This window comes from Pituophis catenifer, unplaced genomic scaffold, assembly GCF_029215685.1.
Source record: "Pituophis catenifer annectens isolate HBS135680 unplaced genomic scaffold, rPitCat1.0.hap2 SCAF_1, whole genome shotgun sequence".
NCBI classification, from domain to species: Eukaryota; Metazoa; Chordata; class Lepidosauria; order Squamata; family Colubridae; genus Pituophis; species Pituophis catenifer.
This window is the reverse complement of record NW_027256881.1, coordinates 12270106-12284043: the sequence shown is the minus strand read 5'-3', so window position 1 is coordinate 12284043 and position 13938 is coordinate 12270106. Positions and strand designations below refer to the sequence as shown.

Sequence of the window (13938 nt, the reverse complement as noted above, 5' to 3'; positions counted from 1 at the left end):
ACCAGTTACGTGGCAGCTTGCCAATCTACATAAGTTGTGTGATAAATATTCCTTTGAAAAACTGTTTGGACAAACCTTGCTGATTGTGAATGAAAGTAATTCACAGTCATATAAATAAAAGAGGTTTTGCCGGGACCAATTCCTGCTTCCTGCTTGTTAAGGGAGCCTAAGTCAGAACAGTCCAGTTGCCTTTTGAAAAAGCACCTTTGGGACAATAGAATTAGATGTCTAACTGGAAGAAGGGCCTCTGCCCTGTGTCAATGGGGATAGAAAGATTCTCCCTGTTGCAATTGTGGTGCTGATATGTGAACTATTACACTTACTGTGCAATATTGTCCATGACACACATTCTCTGGTTCCATAGACGACCTGCAAGAAGCAACGTTAGAGGCAATCACTTGGATAGCTGAATTGGACATCCAGTTATGAGGCCACTGCCATACCCCCACTAGACGTTTTGCATATAATTACATAACAATAATATAACAAGAGCCCTGGTAGCTCAGTGGTGAGAATGCAGTATTGCAGGCTAACTCTGCCCACAATCTGGAGTTCAATCCTCACAAGGCTTAAGGTTGACTCAGACTTCCATCCTTCTGAGGTCAGTAAAATGAGGACCCAAATTGTTGGGGGCAATATGTGGACATTGCAAATTGCTTAGAGAGTGCTGTAAAGCACTATGGAGAGGTTCATAAGCCTAAATGCTATTGCTATAATTACATGGTTTGTGTGTATACATTTACTTCTCTTCTGTCATGTTCTCATCATATGCTAAATAAATCCTGTAGTGAAGAGCAGTTTGGACTAGACCAGTTGTGGGTTTCAATTTAGTTTGCTACCAGTTCGCTCATGCGCAATTCTTCTGCGCATGCGCAGAAGCATCCGGGTGGGTGGGCGGAGCCTCCTGCCTCCACCGCTACCGGTTTGCCCGATCTTGGGCGAACCGGTTGCAACCCACCACTGGATAGACGTCTTCTAAAGTCCTTCCAAATCTATGAGTCTGTAATTGTTGACTTCCCATCCAATTGTAGGATGGCCCTTTGTTATCTTCCAGAACGGGTCTTTGTGATTTGATGAATGAAGCTTATTTTGAACATAATCCTCTTGAATCAATACAACCCACATTAAATAATGATGTAAAGAACGAAAGAATTCAGCAATCCACAATTTTACATACATACAGAGATAGAAACCCAGGCTTCCAAATTTGGCAACCACGGGTGTAAATATCACTGGCTGGGGATGGGCAACCTTTTCTTTCAGCTGTTTATAAGCAGGAGCTGTTGAAATGCCAAATCTGCCTTGTGAGCTCGGCTGAGCCAAATCCTGCCCAGAGGCTGTTACAAGTAGGAATGCTTGTTCCACTTGCCTGAATTTAAATACCACTGAAGTGCACAAAAGAAAGAAGCCAGGGGAAGAAAGGAAAGTTGTGAAAAAGAGTCCTTCTGAAGATTTGTTCTCCTTCCCGCTGGTGCCATCACAGAATAAGATGGCTTTAAAGGGATTAGCAGACAAACACACAACGAAGAGTCCTGTGGCACCTTAACGGCTAACAGAATTGTCAGAGCTTTGTGGGGTGCCGAGAGCTCTTTCACTGGGTTGGACTGAATTCTTACAAGACCTGGGCAGCACATGTTATGCCCATAGGTTATGGCAATACTCCAAAATATCTGGAAGGTAGCAGATTGTCCTTGACTGCTGTATTTTGAGAAACACCCAATTTATTTTAAAGCACACCAAGATATTGTTGCAGATCACTGGGGAAGCCTGAGGTTAAAAAATATGGAGCAGATAGGGTAAAAATAATAGTCCTTAGTTATCGGTCCATCTTTCCCACGATAGAGGATTTATGGCCCTCCCCAGTGTTGGTGAATTACAGGTAATCCTTGATTTATGACCACAATTAAACCCAACATTTCTGTTGTTAAGGTGAGACATTGGTTAAGTGAATTTTACAATCTTTCTTGCCACAGTTATTAAGCAAATCACTGCAGTTGGTAACTTAGTAACATGGTTGTTAAGTGAATCCGGCTTCCCCATTGACTTTGCTTGTCAGAAGTTTGCGAAAGATAATCACATGACCTAGGACACTGCAATGGTCATAAATATGAGCCAGTTGCCAAGCACCTGAATTTTGATTGAGTGACCATGGGGATGCTTCAACAGTTATGTCACTTTTTTCAGTGCTGTTGTAACTTTGAATGGTTACCAAACCAACTGTTGAGGACAATCTGTGCTATTCCCTGCAGTCCAACCATTGCTTATGCTAACAGGGTCTGTCTGTCTGTCTGTCTGTCTGTCTCTCTCTCTGTCTCTCTGTCTCTCTATCCATCCATCTATCAAATTTATTGGCCACAGATTAATTTTGGGCAAAACTTGATTGTTAGAATCATAGAGATGGAATGGACCTTGGACCTTTTCTAATCCAAACCCTTATAAAGCTGGAAATACTCAGACGAATGACCAATTTTTATTTGAAAACCTCCAGAGATGGAGTGCAGGTAGTACTCAACTTAGAACCATTCATTTAGTGACCATTCTAACTTACAGTGGTTCTGGAAAAAAATGACCTAGGATAGATTCTTGCATATGACTGTTGCAGTGTCCCCTCGGTCATGTGATTGTAAATCAGGCATTTGGCAACTGCCACTTTATGATGGTCATAATACCCTTGTGGTCACATGATTGCCAGTTGCGACCTTCCCAGCCAGCTTCTGACAAGCAAAGTCAATGCAGAAGCCAGCAGGAGTGGTCTTAAGTCCTTGTCATAATACAAGTAAATATAAATATAACAATCCACACAACAGCAAACACAGGGCAAATGTGGTCAGTACATAAAACATATATGCACAAAGCATCCTAGCCAAAATATTGGAAGAGCTTCACAAATTCCTTGGTCCCAATCTTGTTTCAGAAGAGAATTTTGCAGATCAACCACTGTGGCATAATGTTTAAAGCAGTTTTAGAATAGAATAGAATAGAAATAGAATAGAATAGAAATAATAGAATAGAATAGAATAGAATAGAATAGAATAGAATAGAATAGAATAGAATAGAATAGAATAGAATAGAATAGAATAGAATAGAATAGAATAGAATAGAATAGAATTGGAAGGGACCTTGGAGGTCTTCTAATCCAACCCCTTGCTTAGGCAGGAGACCCTACACCACTTCAGACAAATGGTTATCCAGCATCTTCTTAAAAACTTCCAGTGTTGGAGCATTCACAACTTCTGGAGGCAAGTTGTTCCACTGATTAATTGTTCTAACTGTCAGGAAATTTCTCCTTAGTTCTAAGTTGCTTCTCTCCTTGATTAGTTTCCACCCATTGCTTCTTGACAACTGTAGGATTGTGGATTTCAACTCCCAGAATTTCCCAGCCAGCCTGCTTGCTGTATAATTCTGGAAGTTGGAATCCATATGTCTTAACGGTTGCCAAGATTGAGATAAAACTGGTTTAAGGTGTTGCACTAGGAATGAGAAGACCCAAACTCAAGTCTGCCTTAACAATGGAAGTTCACTGGGTATTTTGGGGCCCAGTTAACTCTCTCAACTCTCTCTACAGGACTAATAAAGGAGTTCTAACGAACAAACCAGGAGATTGCATCTATTACATCTTTATTTATTGATTAGCCCTTGGGCCAGGGGTGAAATCCAGAAGATTCTGACAGGTTCTGGAGAACCGGTAGCGGAAATTTTGAGTAGTTCAGAGAACCAGCAAATACCACCTCTGGCTGGCCCCAGAGTGGGGTGGGAATGGAGACTTTGCAACATCCTTCCCCTGGAGTAGGGTGGGAATGGAGATTTTGCAGTATCCTTCCCCTGCCATGCCCACCAAGCCATGCCCACAGAACCGGTAGTAAAAAAATTTGGATTTCACCATTGCCTTGGGCATATCAAAGTGCAAAGTTCCAGAAACAGATTATTACTAAAATTTGATAAAAGCAATTTAAAATGGAATTGGAATAAAATACAATTTAAAATGAAATTGGAATAGAATACAATCATTTAAGATATAGATAAAATTATATTTTGGTGTGTCACCCCTGCAATCTACCCCAATCAGTCCCAAATATGCAGATCTCAACCGAACCATTTTTCTTGAGTACTGTGCTGTGTTAAATGTTATTTTCAGATTCTGGCAGCGCATACGGTAAGTTGTTTTGATTTGGGGAATCCAATGGGTCATTTGTTTGGTATATAGACTGAGGAACATGTCTCTCACCCTCTTATACAGGAAACAATCAAATAGGATGTGAACCAGGTCTTCTACCTCTGCCTCTCCGCAAATGCAGAGATGTTCATTATCAGGAAATTAATAGATAATCTCTTGACAGAGGGTCCTGTTGCCAAAGTTGCTTCTTCCAACTTACCTTCACGGACCAAGTTTGCTTCTTAAATGCAACGGACGTCTTCCGATGATTCTAAGAGACAATGCATCTGGGTTCACTTCTTTAGCTCTTGCCCGTAATGAAAATGTTAGTCTTTGCAGCAAGAGTGGGCAGCTCCTAGCCGCGGGCCATCTCTGTTCCTTAGCTGCAGAGTTTGCAGCCGACAGAGCCGCAAGGCATCCTGTCAGTGAGCTGATCAGCTGGCTGGTGAGAAACAAATGCTGCTTTTCACACTACTGTAAGCAACAGAAAACAGCAGTCTGTTACCTGCGGGTCACCAATCAGCTGCCTGGCAAGTAAAATCCCTTCCTTACTTTCTTCCCTGGCAGCTAATCAGTATGCTAAGTTAGCGGGTGGGAACAGATTCTTGATTTCATGCTGGTTTTATGCTGAAGTGCAGGTAGCACTTCATTTTAAGCACCACAACAAGAGACTGGAGCGAAAATTTTGAAAAGAGGAAAGAAAGTTTCTCCGGCTTCAACCAGAGATTGCAAACAGAGCTGTCCTAGGAGAGAAGAACGAGCTTCCTCCCAGGCAGGATCCTGCATCTCAGCTCTCCAGATTCTTCATCCTTGATATAAAATTCAGTTTTAGTCACCCACAATATATATAAAAAAGGATGTTGAGACTCTGGAAAGAGTATAGAGAAGAGCAACAAAGATGATTAGAGGGCTGTAGACTAAAACATATGAAGAACAGTTGCAGGAATTGGGTTATGTCTAGTCTAGTGAAAAGAAGGGGTGACATGATACCAGTGATCCAATATTTATGGGGATACCACAAAGAAGAGTGGGTCAACTTATTCTCCAAAGCACCTGAAGGCAGGACAAAAAGCAATGGATGGAAACTAATCAAAGAGAGAACCAACCTAGAATCAAGGAGAAATTTCCTAACAGTGAGAACAATTAATCAGCGGAATGGCTTGCCTTCACAGAAGTTGTGGGTTCTCCATCAATGGAGGCTTTGAAGAAGAGACTGGATAGCCATTTGTCCGAAATGATAATAGACTCCCCTGCTCAGGAAGGAGGTTGGACTAGAAGACGTCCAATGTCCCTTCCAACTCCAATGTCCCTTCCAACTTCTGTGTTCTGTGTTTGCTCAACAGGAAATTTAGAGACTCAAATTGAGATTGGTCTTGTTGCAGACAAGAAGCTTGATCCACTGATTTGTAGCACACAGAGTTTAGGTTGTGTGTGTATGTATGTGTATACATACCAGGGTGAAATGCTCCTGGTTCGGATTGGATCCCTGAACCGTAGCGATGGCGGTGGGTGGTTCAGACAACCGGTGGCAAAAATCCCTGCTCCCCACCCCCATGCCCAGCTGAGCTGCATGATCATCAGAGGGTTTTTTTTTTTTTTACTTTTAAAAGCATTTTTTATAAAACCTCTTCAGCTGAAGAGGTTGTAGAAAAAATGCTTTTAAAAGTAAAAAAAAAAAGCCTCTGATGATTGCGCGGCTCAGCTGGGATCGTCAGAGCCTTTTAAAAGCATTTTTTCTACAATTTCTTCAGCCAAAGAGGTTGTAGAAAAAATGCTTTTAAAAGTAAAAAAAAAAAAAAATTGGCCATGCCCACCCAGTCACATTACCCCCCACCAAGCCACGCCCACAGAACCGGTAGTAACAAATTTTACATATCACCCCGATACATACATATATGTATATCTGATGTGAGATTTAATTTCTGGTATTTTTTCTCCCATCTTTGTAATATTTGGCTGTCCTCTTAATGACCTTGAAACTTTTCCCTAACTCTCTTCGTGCTAGCAAGTGTCTACAGCAAACCGGAGTGAGGCCAAATGGCTGACATGAGTATGTTTGCCAAAATCATGCAAATCTCACAATGACATACTACGTGTTTCAGGGCGTCTGGGGCAAATACAGAAGTTATAGCAGGGATATAAGGATGAGAGTTGTGTTATTATCATGTATTATCTCTCCCTGTGGATGCTCATGGTCAACTAAGTTCCTTACAAGGAAGGTTAATTTCTTCTCTTTCCTCCAGCTGGTCCTGCTCGGATATCTGGAAACGGGTGGATGAGTTTCCAGATGTTATTCAAGATGCTGGTAACCAGATATAGAGTCCTACATGGCACAGAACCAAGCTGTTTGTAGGAATAGCTGGCCCTGTTTTGCCTTCTCCATCAGAATTAGGCAGCAAGGCATGTTCCGTGTCTCTTCCATCAAGCAGTATCATCTTGCTGAACCCAGGAGCCCTGCCTTCTCTGTTGCAGTGCCTACTCTGTGAAATAGCATCTCTCTGGAGATCTGGATGTCTTCAATCCCGCTAGCCTTTTGTAAGGCACTAAAGATCTGGCTGTTTTCCCAGGCATTATTGCAGGGAGGTCTGCTCTGCCGGTCAATGTTATTTTTATTGTCAGCTGGAACTGTTTTCTGCTACCTCAGAGGTTTGTCGTTTTGACTATTTTCGGTTTTTATTCTGAATGCCACCCAGGGTCATTCCTGTGAAATAGGTGGCTGTAAAAAATTGTATCAATATATGTATGTGACAGAATAATAGAGTTGGAAGGGACTTTGGAGGTCTTCTAATCCAACCGCCTGCTCAAGCAGGGGACCCTGTACCATTTCAGACAAATGGCTGTCACAATCTCTTCTTTAAAAACCTCCACTGTTGGGGCACCCACAACTTCTGAAAGCAAACTGTTTCATTGGTTAATGTTCTCACTGTCAGGAAATTTCTCCTCAGTTCTAAGTTGCTTCTCTCCTTGATTAGTTTCCATCCTTGATTCTCTCCTGGATTAAGCTAAAGGTAAAAGTTCCCCTTGCACATATGTGCTAGTCATTCCCGACTCTAGGGGGCGGTGCTTATCTCCGTTTCAAAGCCGAAGAGCCAGCGCTGTCCGAAGACGTCTCTGTGGTCATGTGACCGGCATGACTAAATGCCAAAGGCGCACGGAACGCTGTTATCTTCCCAACCAATGTGGTCCCTGTTTTTTCTACTTGCATTTTTTACGTGCTTTCGAACTGCTAGGTTGGCAGAACCTGGAACAAGTTATTTATTTATTCATTCATTCATTCATTCATTCATTCATTCATTCATTCATTCATTTAATTTATATACCGCCCTTCTCCCAGAAGGACTCAGGGCGGTGTACAGCCAGAATAAAACACACAGATATAAAATTTGAAAAACAATTTAAGAAATATTAAATAGTTTGGCCCATATCTAATTAAAATAAAACTACCCGTTTTGGACATTTAAAAATTAAGAGTTAACGATTAAAAAATTTAAAAATTAGGCCAGCCCGGCTTGTTGGAATAAAAGCGTCTTGAGGGCCCGGCGGAAGGTGCGTAAGTCGGGAATCCTCCGCATCTCGGGGAGCAATTCGTTCCAGAGGGCTGGAGCCCCCACAGAGAAGGCTCTCCCCCTGGGGGTCACCAGCCGACATTGCTTGGCCGACGGCACCCGGAGGAGCCCCTCTCTGTGGGAGCGAATTGGCCGGTGGGAGGCTATTGATAGCAGAAGGTGGTCTTGTAAATACTCAAGTAATGGGAGCTCACCCCGTTACGCAGCAATAGGGATTTGAACCGCTGAACTGCCAACCTTTCGAATGACAAGTTCAGCATCTTAGGCACTGATGTATATAATGCATATGTATATTGCCATGTATGTATGTGAGGGCCTTCGTACACTCTGAGCTTGGTTCTTTTCTTGGAAATGTTTCATTACCCAACTAGGTAACATCATCAGTGTTAGAAGGGAGTGAGGGTTAGTCTCTGTTTATATACTAGTGGTTTGCCATGTCAGTGTTGTTGGAAGTGTTCTTGGTAGTTCCCTGATTAAGCTGTTGTTTATTGTTAGCTTGTTTGTCTGAATTGATCAAGCAAGCAGTGACTCTCTTAGATCCAAACAAACTTGTCTTAGGAAGGTTCCTGTGATTGTTTTCTGCGCTGATATTTAAGGCAGTTCCTTCACTGAATTAGCTAAAGAGATCTAGTTTCATAGGAGATGTCTACCTAAATACCAGTTGCTGAGCCATACGCTAAATAAATAAAGGGGAGGAGTGGGAATATTAAATGAACAGAAATATTTACAGGGCATCCTTTTTAGACTGAACTCTTTCCAAGGGGGGATTGCAACAAGCAAATTAACCATTGGAAATCAATGCATGTTTGAAGCATTAAAGCATTGTAACATTCCAGGAACACTATCTAAAAAGAACAGTCAGCAAGACAGGTACAGTAGCTATCTATTGTATCTATCTCCAGCTAAAAAGATCCTTAGCTAAGAAGGGAAGAATTTATCTGATCTTCATTGGAGTGTATTTCTCACCATGCCAGATAGTTGGCTGGGATTTTTGGTCATTGGAGTCCATTATCATCTGAAGGGTTCCTTCCCCTTCCCCTTCCCCTCCCCCTCCCTCTCCCCCTCCCCTTCCCCCTCCCCCTCCCCTTCCTTTTTCTTCCCTTTAAATCAGGGGTCTCCAACCTTGGCAACTTTAAGACTTGTGAACTTCAACTCCCAGAATTCCTTAGCCAGCTGGCTAAGGAATACTGAGAGTTGAAGTCCACAAGTCTTAAAGTTGCCAAGGTTGGAGACCCCTGCTTTAAATCACTGTTGACTCCTGGCAACTGCCTGAATTGGTCTTTTCAGTATTCATGGCAAGATTTCCGAGGCAGTTTGTCATTGCCCCCTTCCTTGGACTGAGAGAGTCCCAAAGATGCTTTTTCCAAAAAGCAGCTGGACTTTCCTACATACACCTGTATTCCAACAACTGAAGTGTTTCAGTGAAGAAACAACAGCTACAAGACATTGGATCAGTGGTGGGATTCAAAATTTTTTACTACCGGTTCTGTGGGCGTGGCTTGGTGGGTGTGGCAGGGGAAGGATACTGCAAAATCCCCATTTCCTCCCGATCAGATGGGACTCAGAAGCAGAGAATAGATGGGGGCGGGGCCAGTCAGGGGTGGTATTTACTGGTTGTCCGAACTACTCAAAATTTCCACTACCGGTTCTCCAGAACTAGTTAGAACCTGCTGAATACCACCTCTGCATTGGATGACAAATCTCAGCCTGACCACTACCTATTTCAAATACAACAAAGGTTTCTACAGACAAAAACACGGCTGCACCATGGGCTCACCTGTGACCCCCCATTGTGACCAAATCTCTACATGGAAGAAGAAGAGGAAAGAATGTGAAACCCTAACCTCCTTCCTACAAATTCCACCCATTCACAATATAGGTATGTGGATGATCCTTGGGTCAAGATTAAAGCACAGGAAATGGAAGCCTTTTCCAAACACATCAAAACTGTGAACAGAAACATTACAAGAAAGTCCAGTTGAGTTTTGGAAAAAGCACCTTTGGGACCACCAGGACCTAAATCAGGGATCTCCAACTTCCAGGCTATGGGCCACTACTGGGCTACAGCCTGTTCAAAACTGGGCCACAAAAAGCATTGAATGAGCACCCGTGCACATCCACTACTCACACAGGACCATCCCCTCTTAGAACAATTAATCAGTGGAACAACTTGCCTTCAGAAGTTGTGAATGCTCCAACACTGGAAGTTTTTAAGATGAGGTTGGATAACCATTTGTCTGAAGTGGTGTAGGGTTTCCTGCCTAGGCAGGGGGTTGGACTAGAATAGGAGTCTCCAACCTTGACAACTTTAAGAGTTGTCTTAAGCAAAGCTGGCTGAGGAATTCTGGTAGTTGAAGTCCACAACTCTTAAAGTTGTCAAGGTTGGAGACCCCTGGACTAGAAGGTCCCTTCCAACTCTGTTATTCTATTATATTCTCTCCTTCCCACATGCAGGGCCGCCGAGGTCAGGGACCGCTGACCTAAATGACTGAGAATCTACAAAGACAGCACAGTGTGAGGGACTGGCCCTAGCTGGCTTTCTAGCTAAGGCAGGACTAGAACTCACGGTCTCCTGCTTTCTAGCCTGATTCCTTAACCACCGGACCAAACTGGCTCCTATCACTCAGAGCTGACTTAAATATGTACCAGGATGGTGCCTCCCATAGCTCACACAAAATAGAGTTCTGCACTTGTGGTGCCACAACTAAGAAGACTCTATTACTGGTAGTCCTCAATTTACAACAGTTCCTTTAGTGACCGTTCAAAGTTACAACGGCACTGGAAAAAGTGACTTAACGACCATTTTTCATACTTACGACTGTTGCAGCATCCCTATGGTCACATGATCAAAATTAAGATGCTTGGCAACTGGTTCGTATTTATGTGTCCTGGGATCATGTGATCCGCTTTTGCAACCTTCTGATAAGGAAAGTCAATGGGAAAGCCAGATTCACTTAACAACTGTGTTGCTGACTTAATAACTGCAGTGATTCACTTAAGAAATGTGGCGAAAAAAGTCGTAAAGTGGGGCAAAACTCAGTTCACAAATTTTTCACTTAGCAACATAAATTTCAGGCTCAGTGGTGGTCGTAAGTCGAGGACTACCTGTATTTGTTTGCTGAAAGCAAACGCTGCAAGGAGAATTTGGGTTTAGCATGCCAAGTTGCCATTGTCTTTAATACAGAGCATTTGCCTAGTCAGTCTCAATTAGATGAGATTAAATCACAGAGCTGCAGCATCTGGAGACTCCAGCTTGGGCCGGACATCCGAATGGCGCCCAGGAGATTCTCCAAACCCTATTAGGCCAGTTAATCTGATTGGAGAAAAACATTGAAGGCCTCCATGAACTTCCCAGCCGTAATAACTTTCCGTGTCTGTCTAACCTTTTAAGATGAATTGCCTCAAAGCGGTTGTGCAGCACAGTGTAATGATTTTGAAATCTCTTTTAGTTTCCTTTTCCAGCTGTCCCTTTTTTTACTGGATAAACATAAATCATTGGAATTATTATTAGTATGAGCAGTATGGATAGACACTCAGTATTTAGTCAACCATCTATCTCTAGCCCTCCCTTCCAATATCATCAGAGCCAACAAAAGAGAATCTTCATCATTTATTTATTAGACAAACTTGTGTGGCCCCCCAACCCACCCACAGATGATTCCAGGTAGGTTACCCTTTAAATCCACAGCATAAAAACCCCATCACATCCCTACCTCTCCCCTACTCCCAGGGCAGCAGCAACAACACAATCAGATCAACCATTAAAGGAGTATATTTGTAGCTCAGGTTTGAAATGAAGGATCCTTGGTGCCCTCTGAGCTTGGTTGTTTTTTCTTGCAGATGTTTCAATACCCAAACAAGGTAACATCATCTGTGCAGCAGGAGTGCACTTATTTTGTTACCTTGTTTGGGTAGTGAAAGTTGGCTCAGTGGCTAAGACACTGAGCTCGTCGATCAGAAAGGTCGACGGTTCGAATCCGTAGTACAGATCTCCTGCGTGAGCAGGGGGTTGGACTAGATGACCTCCAAGGTCCCTTCCAACTCTGTTCCTGTAACGTCTGCAAGGAAAGAACCAAGCTCAGAGAGTACCAAGGACCCCTCAGATCAACCATTTGATTGGCTTTGTCAGAGTGCAGACAACTTTACTACGTGAGTAGTAAACCCAGGAGCAATAGCAGCAAACAGAGGTTTGTAATAAATAGTGATTTTATCTACAAAAGAACATATACTATACATATACGTACTATAGGCAGAAGTCAAACAATCATCAAATTACAGCAGGGAAAAACACATGGTAACAGGCCTCTTCTTATTATACAGGCTCTTAAAGGGATTACAGCCAAAAAACCTTGCTGACTCAGTCCCATCATTACATCAGTGATTCATTGTAGCAGCTGGTCAGCTTTTAAATCACTACCCTGACAAGCTTCATTTTCATTTGTAGTCCCCAGGCCCACAACAAAATCATATCATCAGGGTCTTTTGGAAAAACAACAAGGCAGGGGCCAATCAAACCTCACTGGGAATGATATTTCATAGAGAGGGGGCCACCACAGAGAAGGCCCTTTTTTGTGATCCTACCAGATGTACATACCTAATAGGTGGGACATACCCTACTTGTCAACTATCTCACTCGGTCGTCTAGCAAAGAATGACTCCAGGCCCATTGTTTTACCAAGAGTATGCTTTACTAAAACTTCAATTATCCTTCTGAGGTCAGTAAAATGAGGACCCAGATTGTTGGGGGCAGTATGCTGACTCTGTAAACTGCTTAGAGAGGTCTGTACAGCACAGTGAAGCAGTATATAAGTCTAAGTGCAATTACTATTAAGTGATTACAGAAGTAGTGAAGCTGGATCTGGTGTTTTGGCTCACAAAACAACATAATTAGCTTTCTCTTTTCCCTGTTATCACTTAATGTCCAATTGGGTGCTTGTATATTGTTTGGTAAAGGACCCTCAGTTCACGGGCTTTCTGGCTCTGCGTTCCAATGAGTGACCTTGGGCTGGCTGGTGTTTCTCATGCCTCGGGCTGGCATGGCTTGGTTTCCATTCCCCTCGCCCATTTCCCCCCTAAATTCCAATCCTGTCTACCAGTGGTGAAATGCTCCGAGGTCTGCTACTGGTTCGCTTCGCTACTGGTACTCTGCGTGTATTCATGTATGGTGCGTGCCAAACACACTTTGCACGCAGGCACACCACAGGCGCTACTGTGCAGCACTGAAAAAGGAGGCTTAAGAAGCCTTTTCTGAGGTAAGTAGAACAGCAAGGGGGGGGGAACAGCTGTGCCGCGTGATTTAGATTCGCTAGAAAGCAGGATTTCCTGCTTTCTAGCAAATATAAATCGTGCGGCACAGCAGCATTTTTTTTACTACTGGTTCACCCGGTAGCTTTTATTACTACCCGTCTGAACTGGTAGCATTTCACCCCTGCTCTCTATTCTCCTCCTCCCCCACCATTGCTAATGTCATGCTGTCAGTTTGCAGTACTTGGCTAGCAGAATGGCAGCCATGACACTACCTTCCCATCCTGGTAGGCCGGGTGCAGTGGTGAAATCTGAACCGGTTTACTACTGGTTTGCTGGCTGCACATGCGCAGTGCACACCATGCACCAAATGCAAGGTGCGTGCACGCAGTGCATGCCAAAAGGAGGCATGTAGTAAGTAGAACAGCGCGCGGGGGCGGGTGATCAACTGTGGCGCACAATCTTTTTTTTTTTACTTTTAAAAGCATTGCTTTTAAAATTAAAAAAAAAGCCTCTGACAATCGCGCTGCTCAGCTGTGATCGTCAGAGGCTTTTTTTACCTTTTAAAAGCATATGTTTTACAACCTTTTCGGCCAAAGAGGTTGTAGAAAAAATGCTTTTAAAAGTTAATAAAAAAAGCCTCTGACGATCGCGCGGCTCAGCTGGGTATGGGCGGGGTGGGGGCAGGGATTTTTGCTACTGGTTCTCCGAACCACCCACTGCCATCGCTGCCGGATCAGGCGATCCGGTCCGAACCAGGAGCATTTCACCCCTGGCCAGGTGGATATAACAGGGAGAGACATACCTTTAAATACCTTGGCCCCACCCACGTAGGGCTTTAAAGATGATAAAGAGTACCTTGAGTTGTAGCCAGAGGTAGATTGTCAGTCAATGCAGCTTCCACAGAAGAGGTGGTATTATTGGTAGTATTACCAGCTTTAATAGTAATACTGTGGTATCTGGCTGGGTTTATAT

General features: G+C 43.2%; 1 protein-coding gene across 2 annotated transcripts in view; it reads left to right on the top strand.

Moving 5' to 3' along the window:
• The window catches only part of AUTS2 (activator of transcription and developmental regulator AUTS2), a 1101572-nt gene that overhangs the window by 62017 nt on the left and 1025617 nt on the right, over positions 1-13938 (top strand). The window lies entirely within an intron of this gene.